At 35.6% G+C, this 13,641-nt stretch overlaps 1 pseudogene; it reads right to left on the minus strand.

The window, feature by feature from the left end:
- Window positions 1–8,274: 8,274 nt before the first annotated feature.
- On the minus strand, window positions 8,275–12,927 carry LOC141617607 (glutamate receptor 3.4-like; annotated as a pseudogene).
- Between the last annotated feature and the right edge of the window lie 714 nt (window positions 12,928–13,641).

Genomic DNA, 13,641 nt, shown 5'->3' on the forward strand with positions numbered 1-13,641 from the left:
TTCATTCTCTTCATGATGGTTTTGCCCTTTTCAGGGCGAACTACTACATGAATGACTTGAAAAAGAGTCCTTATGAGCTACACTCTCTTCTCGTACAGACCGAGAAGGATATGAAATTGAGTGGGAGCATGAAGCAGGATGTTCTCACGATTTACAACAAGGGTAAAGGTAAGGGCAAGGCTCATGGCGACCTAGTTGTAGGTAAGCCAAAGTTTAAGAAGCCAGGAAACGGTAAGAGTGTGCCTGGTAAGACTAGTGGCTCACAGGGAAAGGCTAAGAGCAAGGGCGGTGACATAGAGTGCCACCATTGTAACAAGACTGGACATTGGAGGAGGAACTGTCCCGTCTACCGTGAGGACATTAAGGCAGGCCGCGTCGTTCCTGTTGGTATGTCATCTTATATTCATATGATTGAGATTAACCATGCAAGTTTCGGAACTTGGGTACTTGATACTGGTTGTGGTTCTCATCTGTGTAATCATTTGCAAGGCCTAAAGAACATCATACCTCTCGAAAAAGGTGATGTGGACCTGCGAGTCGGGAATGGAGCACGAGTTGCTGCTGCTGCCTCGAAGGGAACATATGTAATCCAACTCCCTAGTGGTTTTGAGTTATTTTTAAATAACTGTTACTATGTACCCAGTTTATCTAAGAACATTACTTCTGTTTCCGTACTTGCTAAAGACGGTTTTACATTTTCAATAAAGGATAATAGTTGTATTTTCTCTTTTAATGAAATGATTTATGGCAAAGCAGTTTCCATGAATGGAATTTATATCTTAGATCAAACCACGGAAGTATTACACATGAATAATAAGAAATTAAAGGTTGGTGACAAAGATCAAACCTATCTATGGCATTGTCGAATGGGACACATAAATGCGAAACGCGTGAAGAAACTCGTCGATAATGGGACTATTCCCGCATTCGATTTTTCTACATATGGCACGTGTGAATCATGTCTCATTGGCAAGATGACTCGAATTTCCTTCAAAGGTATTGGAATGCGCGTTAGTGACCTATTAGGACTCATACATACGGACGTATGTGGACCTATGTCAATTACCGCTAGAGATGGCTATAGATATTTTATCACTTTCACGGACGATTTGAGTAGATACGGATATGTCTACTTAATGAAGCATACAAGTGAGTCCTTTGAGAAATTCAAGGAATACCAGAACAGGGTACAGAACCAAATGGGTAGAAATATTAAAGCACTCCGTTCAGATCGGGGTGGCGAATATCTTTCAAATGAGTTTGATCAACACCTGAAAGACTGTGGAATCGTTTTGCGATTAACTCCACCTGGAACACCTCAATTGAATGGTGTGTCCGAATGGAGAAATCGAACCTTACTTGATATGGTTCGATCCATGATGAGTCACACGGTAGTGCCTGATTCATTATGGGGTTATGCTCTTTTGTCAGCCGCTCTTATACTTAACCGAAGTCCGTCTAAAGCTGTCGACAAGACTCCATATGAAATATGGAAGGGAACGGTCCCTAACTTGTCCTTTATTCGGGTTTGGGGCTGCGAGGCTTATGTCAAGTGGAGACACGAGGATAATCTCGGCCCGCGATCGGTCAAGACATACTTTATAGGTTATCCAAAAGGAACATTTGGTCTATACTTCTATTCGCCTACCGAACATCGAGTTTTTGTTGCGGCTAGTGCGAGGTTCTTAGAGAAAAAATTTCTCGAGAACAAGTCGAGTAATAGAACCTTCGAGCTGTCAGAGATTCTAGAACCAACAACCGAGGAACGGATGGAGGAAGTTGTTCCTCCAACTGATGATACGGTTAATATTCCTGAGGAACCTAGGAGGTCGCGTAGAGACTCTCATCCTCCGGACAGATACATTGGTATGGTCGAGGAGAATGACGTTTTAATTCTCGAAAGTAATGAACCCGCAACCTATAAAGGTGCTATGGCCTGTTCCGACTCAAAGCTATGGCTCGAAGCCATGCAATCCGAGATGGACTCCATGTATGAGAATAACGTATGGGATCTAGTTGATTTACCTAATAAGGTAAAACCTCTACAGTGCAAATGGCTTTACAAAATAAAGCGTTCTGTAGACGCGCAACCATATATCTATAAGGCACGACTTGTGACAAAAGGTTTCACTCAAGTGCAAGGATTGCATTATGATGAAATTTTTGCACCTGTAGTCATGCTACGTTCCATTCGGATAATCTTAGCGATTGTCGCATTTCATGATTATGAAATTTGGCAAATGGATGTGAAAACCGCCTTCTTAAACGGTTATTTGGAGGAAGAGTTGTACATGGTGCAACCCGAAGGTTTCATAGATCCTGAGCATCCTAAGAAAGTATGCAAGCTTAAGCGTTCCATTTATGGACTTAAGCAAGCTTCTCGGAGTTGGAATCATCGTTTCGACCAAGTGATAAAAGAGTATGGTTTCACTCGATCGGTCGAAGAACCATGCTTATATATCAAGTCGAGTGGGAGCAAGATTGTATTCTTGATATTGTATGTCGATGACATACTCTTGATTGGGAATGACATTCCTCTCCTATCTTCGGTTAAAGAATGGTTGAAGAACCATTTCTAGATGAAAGATATGGGTGAGGCACAGCGCATTTTGGGAATCCGTATCTACCGAGATAGATCACGACGGACGTTATCACTTAGTCAGGAGTCTTATTTGGATAAGGTTCTTGAGAGGTTCAGCATGACCAACTCCAAGAAGGGGAACCTTCCTATGACGATTGGGTTGCAGTTGAGCAAGTCTCAGTTACCCACGACGCCTGAAGGGATAGAGCGCATGAGTCGTGTTCCTTATGCATCTGCAATAGGATCGATCATGTATGCCATGATATACACACGTCCAGACGTGGCATATGCATTGAGCATGACGAGTCGGTACCAAAAGACTCCGGGTGAAACACACTGGATAACAGTTAAAAATATCCTCAAGTACCTACGGAGGACTAAGGATTGGGTATTGACTTATGGAGGAGATACTAAGCTATGCGCAACCGGTTACGCAGATGCTAGCTTCCAAACGGATCGAGATGATTCAAAATCTCAGTCCGGGTTCGTCTTCACTCTTAATGGTGCTGCGGTCAGCTGGAAGAGTTCCAAACAGAGTGTTGTAGCAGATTCTACTACTGAATCTGAGTACTATGCCGCTTCGGAGGCAGCAAAGGAAGCGATATGGATGCGTCAATTCCTACAAGGGCTTTCGGTAGTTCCTAGTTCGAATGACCCGATCACCATCTATTGTGACAATAGAGGTGCCATCTTTCAGGCTAAGGAGCCAAAGTCTAGCAACAAATCTAGACATGTACTTCGGAAAGCTCACCTGATCCGTGATTACGTGGAGCAAGAAGAGATAGTGATTGACAAGATTGCGACGGATGATAACATCGCAGATCCTCTCACCAAACCGTTGAATTATGATAAGCATGTAGGGCATATTAATTCCATGGAAATTAAACATGTTCCTGAGTTGTAGTACGTGATTATGGATTTGATACATTATCTTTTTCATATACTATTTATAACTTCATCGTTTTATATATATAATATTTTTGTTTTTCATGTGGATTGTACTGACAACATTGAACGCCACAAAGTGAACTGAATTACATTATATTTGTTTTGGTCTGTAATCGCCAATGTGAGCTGATAACTCCGGCTATTATATTGTGCAGTCGATTGATGGTGGGTTCAACGAGCCATAAGTCAAACGGTTGACTGATCGATCACAGATACGAGGTTATGACGATACCTCGTAGGACAAATTTTTGTGACAACGTAATGGAGTCCTAAATGTTTAATAACATTCAGTGCCAGGTCGTGGATAGGACTTCCATTGTGTTCCTAGAGTCGATTCTTTTGACTATCGACTGTCTTTTGAGATTAGGGAAGTTTTTGGGTGACTTTGGTTTCTTTCTCACGTCCGCGTAATCGGAGGCTAAGTATATTTTTCCGGGTCATTTCATCGCGCTTACATCTGCAGGATTCGAGTTGAGGAAAATATCCAACCCTTATCAGGTATAGTTATTTCTCAGGGCCACTCGAGGAGTTGTAACTGAAATGCATGGCCATGCTCGAATGTTGATTCGTTTATTAGTTAAGTTACTCTCTAGTCGGGGAAACCACTCTTGATATTGATCGCTTGTAAAATACGACCTTTGTGAATTCGGATTTGCAAATTGTTTTACATTGAGTGGGAGAAATTTTATAGGATATGAGAATCGGTTATCGCACATACACTTGTGAGGACAAGTGGGAGTTTGTTGGAGCTTGTGTCCTCCACAAATTAGTGTGATAACATTTGTAAATCTCTTACAGGTTCACAAGGGTATACTTCGTATATTTAATCAGTTGATTAACGTTTACCTAATAACGGTTGGCTTGGTAGAAAGTTTGACGTTATTATCATACAGATGGCGGTGATCAACTGGTCCCTAAAGGTCACACCTATAGGATGTGTTTGAGAAATGTGGTTATAGAAATATAATCACATTGATGCCCAATATGACTAAAAAGTTAGTCAATGTGTTAATGAGATAATTATTTAATGAAAATTAAATAATATTAGTTGAGACGAATTAACTGTCAATTCGTAAATTAAATATAATAAGTTATATTTAAATAAATATATGTAATGTTAGCTTGGACGAATTAATTTGTTAATTCTTAATTAAATATAATCAGTTATATTTAATATCAACAAGATGAATGTGTCATAGTGGTAATAGTGAGGGTACACATACCAAGAGGTCATGGGTTCGATCCTCACTAGATGACAATTCAACACATTTTATATATTTTTGGAAAGACCAAAAATAAGGAGAATATACTCCTTATTTCGGTCAGTTGGGCCGAAAATAGGAAAGTATTATTCATCCTAATTTTCGGCCAGTATAAGAAAGAAAGGGAGAGAATTATTCTACCCTAATTCTTTTTCTTGACCTTGCCTCATCTTTCTCATCAGAAAAACACAAAAACAACTAAATTTTACAGAAAATTTTAGATCGATTCTAGCACAATCAATAGGGCATATCTCATATCGTCTTGGGTGCAACTGATAGGTGAATATCAATTTTGATATTGTTCTTAGGCCAATTTTGCTAGGACCGAAGGTTAATTCTGAATCCTTTATACTTTTTTTATGTATTTTGTTTATGACCTTTAATCATCATTGTTAAATTCGTTATAATCCTTCTAAATTAAGGGAAGTATACAGATTATTTCCCACATTCACATGTTAAGTGAATTTTATGTGTGTTTGACCCAAGTATTTCATATTTATAATGATTGGTATTATGTATGCAAAATATCACCATGGATTATTCCTATGTGAGTCACTTACATGCTTGTTAACGGTTTTTGGATGTTGACTCAAGTGTGTCATGTTTACCATGAATGGCCCTTGGAATCATGTATGTTTTGATAGAGTCGATCTCTCATGGCTTTTGGGCCCTCATTGCTTATTGGACTTAGTGTCTAAGTGGTGAGAGTACATTCTATATCTTGTTTGCATATGGTAGTGTCATCGTGCTTTGCATGCTAGCTTGACATTGTTTACGCCACTTTCGTTGGCCGTTCTGCTGGATTTGGTATGCTCCTTCTCTTTACGCTACTTTTGTTGGCCATTCTACCGGATTTGGTATGCTCATTCTCTTTCCACCCCTTCTGTTGGCTGTTTTTCCGGATTCGGGGTACTCGGCTTCCAATCTGTTCCATCGAGTCTTGGATGCGAGGCGTTTATCGCATTTCGAATCAGGAAATGTTCATCCCGAGAGTCTGGATCCAGGTTTAGATTAGGACCGTATTATTATCGTTGTCCTACTAGGACGATTGAGTCTAGAAATTGCGAAATGTTTATCGCATGTTGACTTGGGAAATATTTATCCCAAGAGTTTGAGTACAAGTCTTGCTTAGTAGATGCTTTACATATGTCATTTACCATGAGACTTATGTCTTGAATATTTTGGATGATAAGAGTCTTTTGGTGAGATTCAAGCCACCTAGTATCGATATGATCAGCGGGATGGATGTTCCCATTCGTACTTGTGGTGAGATGCAAGTCATAGGTATGCGTGTGACATTAGTGGCGATATCCTGTACATTGTATGTTAAATACTTTCAAAGGAAATGGCTACAGTCATAACTCACATGTATTATATTGTTGCCCTCTCGTTATCCATGTCACATGATGTGTGTATCGACTATTGGTTGTGTTATCATTTATGATGGTTTGATTGGATTATCTCATATAAATGTCTTGTATGCCATTGTTCACGGTTGAATTCACCTGTATTGATTACTATTCTTATGTCATAGGTGTTAGGTCATTTGATTATGTTGTACATGCTTTAATATGCTCTTGCCTATGTCTGTTTTGATGTAATATGGCTGGGAGAACCCTGAATTACGCCTCACTGACTATGGCATTCATTTTTAATAAATGAAAATGTTGCAGGTTGATTCTTATTTGGGGGTTTCGACGAGTGAGTTAGCGAGCGTTGTACTTACAACGGTTAACCTTTCACTATAGTTTATAGTCGTGTTTAGTATTGTATTTGTGTATTATCAAGGGATCGGGATTCCTTAAATTCATTTAAGTGGTAACTTGTATTAAAATATTTCTTAAACTTGAATTTTGGTTTATGTTTTAGTGACACCACGGTTTTATCATTAAAGTTTTTAAAATCTCATATTTTCCGTTGAAGCATTTGTGTTTACTTTATTATATAACTGCGGGGGTTCAGAGGTGGAATGGTGATTTTATGCACTTAAGGACTGGATAGTGTAAAATGGATGAGAGGATGGAAAGACACACTAGGGTAGAGCATTGAGAGATAAAGTGACCAAGGGTGCGACAATATTAGCATCAACTCTTGCATGGAGTGGTGGTGGGAGATTTTAGAAAAGATTGGACAAGTTGATTTGGAAGTGAAAGAAGTATGGTAAGAGAGGTGTTTGAGGGAGGTGGATGATAGGTATTGCAATTTTGGTTGGGGCGATAAGTAGTAGCGTGTATAAAAGCAGGAAAGTGTATGAAGTTGGTAGTAGGGCGAGAGCCAGTGACTTTATAGTCCATAAATTTCTCATGAAGCGTCTCAAATAATAATGTCACGAGCATGTTCTATGTCGACAATGTCTTTACATGAATCATAGTCAAGTTATTTGATAACTTATTCAATTGTGTCTTCAGGATCCATAGGCTTGCTCATTCGAGCAAGTCGATCAGATGACGATTAATCGGTTATATAGTCTGGTTGTATTCAAAATAGTTTTAGTCTTTGGTTAGATTTTGTAGATGGGTTCTGAATTGAAGAATATGAACTCTTGAGGGGTTATCACAAGTTGCAGCAAAGGTTTTCCATATAATGTGAGAACTATCATCAAGGACAACTAAGGTAAAGATGGAGTCATATTACATACCAAGAAGGGCACCAACAAGTAACGTGTGACACCAATTGAGATAGGCAGGAATAGGAGTAGATTTGTCATTGAAAATAACATAAAGGGTTTTTTATGGCACTGGATGAGAGGCATGAATATATATTTGAGAAGGTTATAACCGAATACAATGGACATGATTTCTTTATGCCAATGAAAATTGGTGGTAAGAGTGAGTTTGGTACAATTAGCAAAATTAACAATAATGTAGAGGATGATGGTTATCATTAGGGTTGATGAGAGTAGTAGCATGACCAACCATGATTAACGGCGCTTATAGGGAAGAAGGAGAGGGATCGTTCAAGGTAATATGATATGACGATAAGATGGCTTAGTCATTTATATTATCAATAAGTTTTTAAATATAAATATAATATATACAACGACTAAATCCTACGTAATCTAGCTACAAATCATACATCACAATATACACTTTACATAAGAGAAGGTAATATTTTGAAAGTTAGAATATACAAGATAAACTATTGAGAAGAGTAGAACATTGAGAAGATATATGTGTATTCTTATTACACACACATGCTGGATACACATGCATTTATTCAGATGAATATCACATTCATAAACTTATTATATTTAATACACCTTTAAATATAATAAACTATAGAATATATATATATATATATATATATATATATATATATATATATATATATATATATATATATATATATATATATATATATATATATATATATATATATATATATATATATATATATATGTATTACCCCCAAAATTATCATCTCTATTTTCAAATAGGGATTCCATAACAATAGTATAACCTATAATCATATTGGTGAATTGGATTATGTGCCTAAACGAAAACTCGGACCGGCTTGTAATCGCGTACTATTAATACTAGTTTTTCGTTTAAAACTACCCATGGTTATCTCAGCTTCTTTTGTATCCATGAAATGAATCAAGTCCTTAAAGCTGGTTGCCCTGACATGTCTACTATGTCTGGGCCTCGTAGGTTCTACATCTACAATTTCATCTTGGTCAACTTTGGGAACATATTTAATGTACTGATAAAGCACTCTACCGAAAAATATACCAAGTGCCAAAGAGCAGACGATGCCACAAATTAAGAATAAGCCCCAAAAACTTTGAAGTGAAAGTCGATTATCGTCAACATTGAATTGATTCGAGCAGCCTTTAAGCAATAACCACTTGTCATGGATTCTTTGTAGTTCACCATTTTCTGAGAGTTTAAGAAGATTCGCTGATAAATCAACTGCCACAGGCGAGTCACGTTGGAATGCCTACAATTGGAGATGAAATTTTTTAATGTTGCATGAATTATTGTTTTATATTTCTTAAAGAATAATTTAGTTGTTTGTCTCCAAAAAAAGCCATATATTTTGTGAAGAACATTAAAATTTGTGGATGCAAGATCCACGTAATATTCATGGGCGAAAAATCTCTGATCTATCTAATACGGAGTACCATATATATAAACCACAAACCAATAATTTCAATAAATGACATAAATATATAAAATTTCATTATGCAATATAGTATTAGATATATAAAATTTCATAATATACTATATTGTACAATACAATGCAATATTACGAAATTAATTAATTTAGAAAATATAATTAAAATCTAAGAGTGCAATTATAAATTAGAAAGTTTAAATAAGATGGGAAAAAAAAATTACATGACTTCTTAGTTAAAAATTTATGACATCATTGTGATGTCTATAACAACATCATAGCCATACCCCAAAATGATATGGGATCGGCTGACATGAAGCTTCATCTAAAACTGTCAAGGACATCCAATATGGCTCACAAAATACGGATATTTAAGTAAGAAGAGTTGAAAAGGAACATAATAATAATAATAATAATAATAATAATAATAATAATAATAATAATAATAATAATAATAATAATAATAATAATAATAATAATAATAAGAAGAAGAAGAAGAAATAATAATAATAATAATAATAATAATAATAATAATAATAATAATAATAATATATTATTATTATTATAATGAAAGCACAAAATAAATAAAAGAGAAAAAAGAAAAATTATAAGTAGAATAATAAGAAATATAATCATTATGATGTCAAAATAATTTATTTATTTATTTTTTAATAATAGTAGAAGCGGGGGTAGTGAAAATAATAATAGTAGGGGCGTAAATAGCAAAAGTAACAATAGTAGCAATGAGAGTAGTAAAAATAACAATATTAATAACATTAGTAGTAAAACTAACATCAGTAGTGGTTAGAGTAATGAATATATCTTATTATTTGGTTGATAATTTTTTTTCTTAAAATCAATTTAAAAAAAAAGTCATGGCATGAAGTAGTGGAATAAGTAATTAAAGTAACGGTAGTAGTAGGGAGAGTAGGAAAAGAACAGCTAGTCTTGCTTGTGACGGGCTAATCCCGTCACAAGCTTGTGACCTCTCACAAAAAAGGGAGAGGGGACAAGGTGGGACACCCCCATGTGCTTCCCACTCACCTCTCCATGGGCATTTTGTTAGAGGAAACGGTACCCGTCACAAGTTTGTGACGGATATCGCCGTCACAAATGAGAATTTGTGGGAAAAGAAATAGTAGTAACAAAAGGATTAGTGAAAAAAAATGTTGTAAATGAAAAAGTGAAAATAATAATAGTAACATGAAAAATAGTGAAAGTAATAGTAGTAGCAAATAGACTGCTAAATGTGTCTCATAATTTGGTTGATAAATTTTATCTTAATCATAATTTAAGAAATGTCAGTAAAAAAATGTATTAAAAATATATGAATTAGACAAGTCAACACTATTATATTTCATACAAAATAATATTTAAATGGTAAATTTAGGTAGCCCGGACGGGATCAGACACAACATTAGTATTTATATAAATGCTAATTTTGTTTTTGATTTGAAAGATCAATTGAATACAACAAAAAGTTTTTTTTGTTTTTTGTTTTTTTAAGCAGTAATGCGTTTAAGATTAAGAAATTGTTTGTTAAATAATTATTTAAAAGAGTACATTGGAAAAGTACATCTATCTTTAATGATATCAAATTTGAGGTAAAACAAAATGCAAGTTGGTTAGTAAATCGAATAATTTAAAAGAGAATATCGGACAATTATTTTCTAATGAAGCGAAGCGTGCAACGCAAAAAAAAAAAAAAAAAAAAATTACTTACAAATCCCCAGCCGCTTTTTGTAAACACTTGTCCTACTATCTGGAATTCGCAATTGCTGTACGACAAGAACAATTGAACATAAGGAAGTCGCAGCTACTCCTCCATTGTTCGGGCCACGCCTAAGTGCATCACCATACTCGTCTTGGTTCTTAAGAGTTTTAATTCTTGATTCTGCGACGTTAAGTTCTTTGACAAGATAATCATAAACAAATGAGCCATCGTGGATCCCAATTGGCTCATTACTTGAGATCAAAGTATCGATTCCATCAATTCTCGAATAAAGTTGTTGTACTGTCAATATGGATGTTAAGCTAGTTGTATAACTTGAATTGATAATTAAAACCACAAACAACCATATAATCAACACAAATCTCCCTAAAGTGCTTTGAGTATTCTCTCCTGTAAAATTAAAGAAATTAATGTCATATGTTGTTTCCAAGACCAAAATTAATCAAAAAAAATTAATAAACAATATGATTGAGCAAAATTTGAGCTTGGGGAGATGTTAAAAAGGAAAAATCAAAGATGTTGAAACACAAACAAACATAAAGGAGCCTAATTTACTTACGGTGTGAGAAAAACTAAACCTGCGAAATTAGAAAAATAATATAAGAAAAATGATTTCTATAGGACATTATTAGTTAACAAAAAAGTGAAAAATTATTCCAAGTTGTTGAAGTACAAATATGTTTTTTCTTGGAGAAGAATGACAAAAGAAATCATATGTCAGCCAAAATCTTCAATATTTTTAGTCTTATTTGATAAGTACTGTAAAGGGCAGTTGCATAGCATACACATTATTGTCTTAGCATGGAGGCATAATTGATAGTAATGGCATTTTTCATGAAAAAAAAAAATATTTTCTCAATCCTTTCCAGATCTCATGATTATTATTTTTTCTCCTCATTAATTATCATTTCAATTTTTTTGGCAGATCAATCGTAGAAGTACAATACTATAGCATGATCTTATTTAAACGTGTTGAAATACCAGATACATATCAGACAATTGTGATCAATTGTTGACTTGGTTGACCACGAAATTCGCTATTCACTCGATGTTCAGGAATCCAAACAACAATTGCTACGAATATAAAGAAAGCACCAGTAGCACACCACATCCGGAAAGTGAAAGGTTTAAGGAAAGCCCAAGCACTTGTTTGTACCTTCCTTACTGGTGCAACTACAACTAGACCTGATTGAACATATGGTTGTGTAAAGTCCACCATTCTGGTTCTATCCGTCGTGATAATAATGTCCCCTACAGCAGCATCAAATTTCTGATAGCAAAAGCACATGAATAGAAAAAATAGCCACGTAAACTCTCATGTCTTACTAAAACAACACTGGGATAAATTGAAAAGGCAAGAAAATTGATTTAAATAGTCCCCGGGACACAATTATTCATATAGATTGAAGAAAACATTTTTGTGAACGAGGATAACATGGCAATGGTACACTTTCCAAAGGGAAATGATAGTAAAAAAAAAACACTTTTAAAATTATACTTACATTTTGTGAAACATCGTAGATGAGGTTGTCATAATTCGGGTTTCTTAAACCGTCACCATAGAGTACATAGATGCGTGGAATAGCATAAGGAAGCAACCTTACAGCAGCTTCAAAGACATCTATGCAAAATCCTTCTGCTCCTGGTGGATCCTTGTCCTTGCCAACAAAATCTTTGTAACTTTCACGATTAGGAACTCCTATCAACAAAGGCTTTCCATTATTAGGAAATGTCCATCCTCGAGGAACATTGCTTGTTTGACCTGGCCATAAAACACCATTAAGTTTTTGACTGCTAGTAGATTTGTTAGCAGACTTTTGGTATAGGATTTCTGGAGTAATAACAGAAAGCCCCGAATAATTTGACCAATACCCAATCTTATTGCTTCCACTTCCGACAATATTTAAAATGTCAAGTGCGGGATGAGGTATGTTCTTACTTCAATCAAATTGGATTTCTCCTGATACACCAGTGAAATTAGTAGCTAGTAGTATCTGATTTAGTTTTTCACCTCCTTGAAAAACACGAAGAGATGATAAGTTTAGAGCGCCTCGATTTGTGGAGCTCAACTTAGGATCACTCGAGAATGATATGTTTCCACCTTGATTAAAAAACGTTTCAAGAGCATGGGCTGCCAACATAACAGAGTCATACGCATAAAAAGCATATGAAATAACAGCCTTGTTCTCTATGGATTTCATCGCTTTCAATCTTGATTCCAGTATTTGTTTCTCATTAGAATATGCATTGCGATGACGAAATGTTAACACTCCTTGCAATAGATCCATGTTTACGATGTTCGTAGGTTCTGAGGTGTCAATAACGGTACACTACTACAAATGAGCACTTAGGCCACGGCTAAATTCGTGGCACAAGTGTTAAATTTCCGTGGCTAAATCATTTGGCCACGGGAATACCTTCCGTAACGCAAGTGGCCGTGGCAAAGAGATAGCCACGGGAAAAAACAAGAACTTGGCTATTAATAAATTATTGGCCACGGATTCTCTCGTGGCTAATAATTCCCGTGGCCAAAACATTTCCCGTGGCCAAAAAATAATTCTCGTGGCAAAAAATATATATGAAAATTCAATAAATAAAATGTTAAATAATTTTTTTTCACGATCGATATTTTATCATATATAGAATCGTGACAATCCCGGTCAATCTCGGTACTGGTTTCGCTAGTTAACTCGATTCATTTGAACGTTCTTTGGTTTCACCGCTCATCCATTCACGCGCATCAAAGAGGCTTCCCAGGAGGTCACCCATCCCAACACTACTCTCACTTGAGCACGCTTAACTGTAGAGTTCTTTTGATGTGTTACTGAAACTGAAAGTTAACTTTGTTGATATAATTAGTACTTTGAATCTTTTTAAGTTTATTTTTTTTCTTTCAAAATTTACCTTTCGTACTATTTAATTACAAAAATATTATATGATTTACAAATTTTTGCTGGAAAAACATTATTTTGGCCAAAACAATCAAATTTTTGATATTACCC

This window comes from Silene latifolia, chromosome X (genome assembly GCF_048544455.1).
Source record: "Silene latifolia isolate original U9 population chromosome X, ASM4854445v1, whole genome shotgun sequence".
Lineage (NCBI taxonomy): Eukaryota > Viridiplantae > Streptophyta > Magnoliopsida > Caryophyllales > Caryophyllaceae > Silene > Silene latifolia.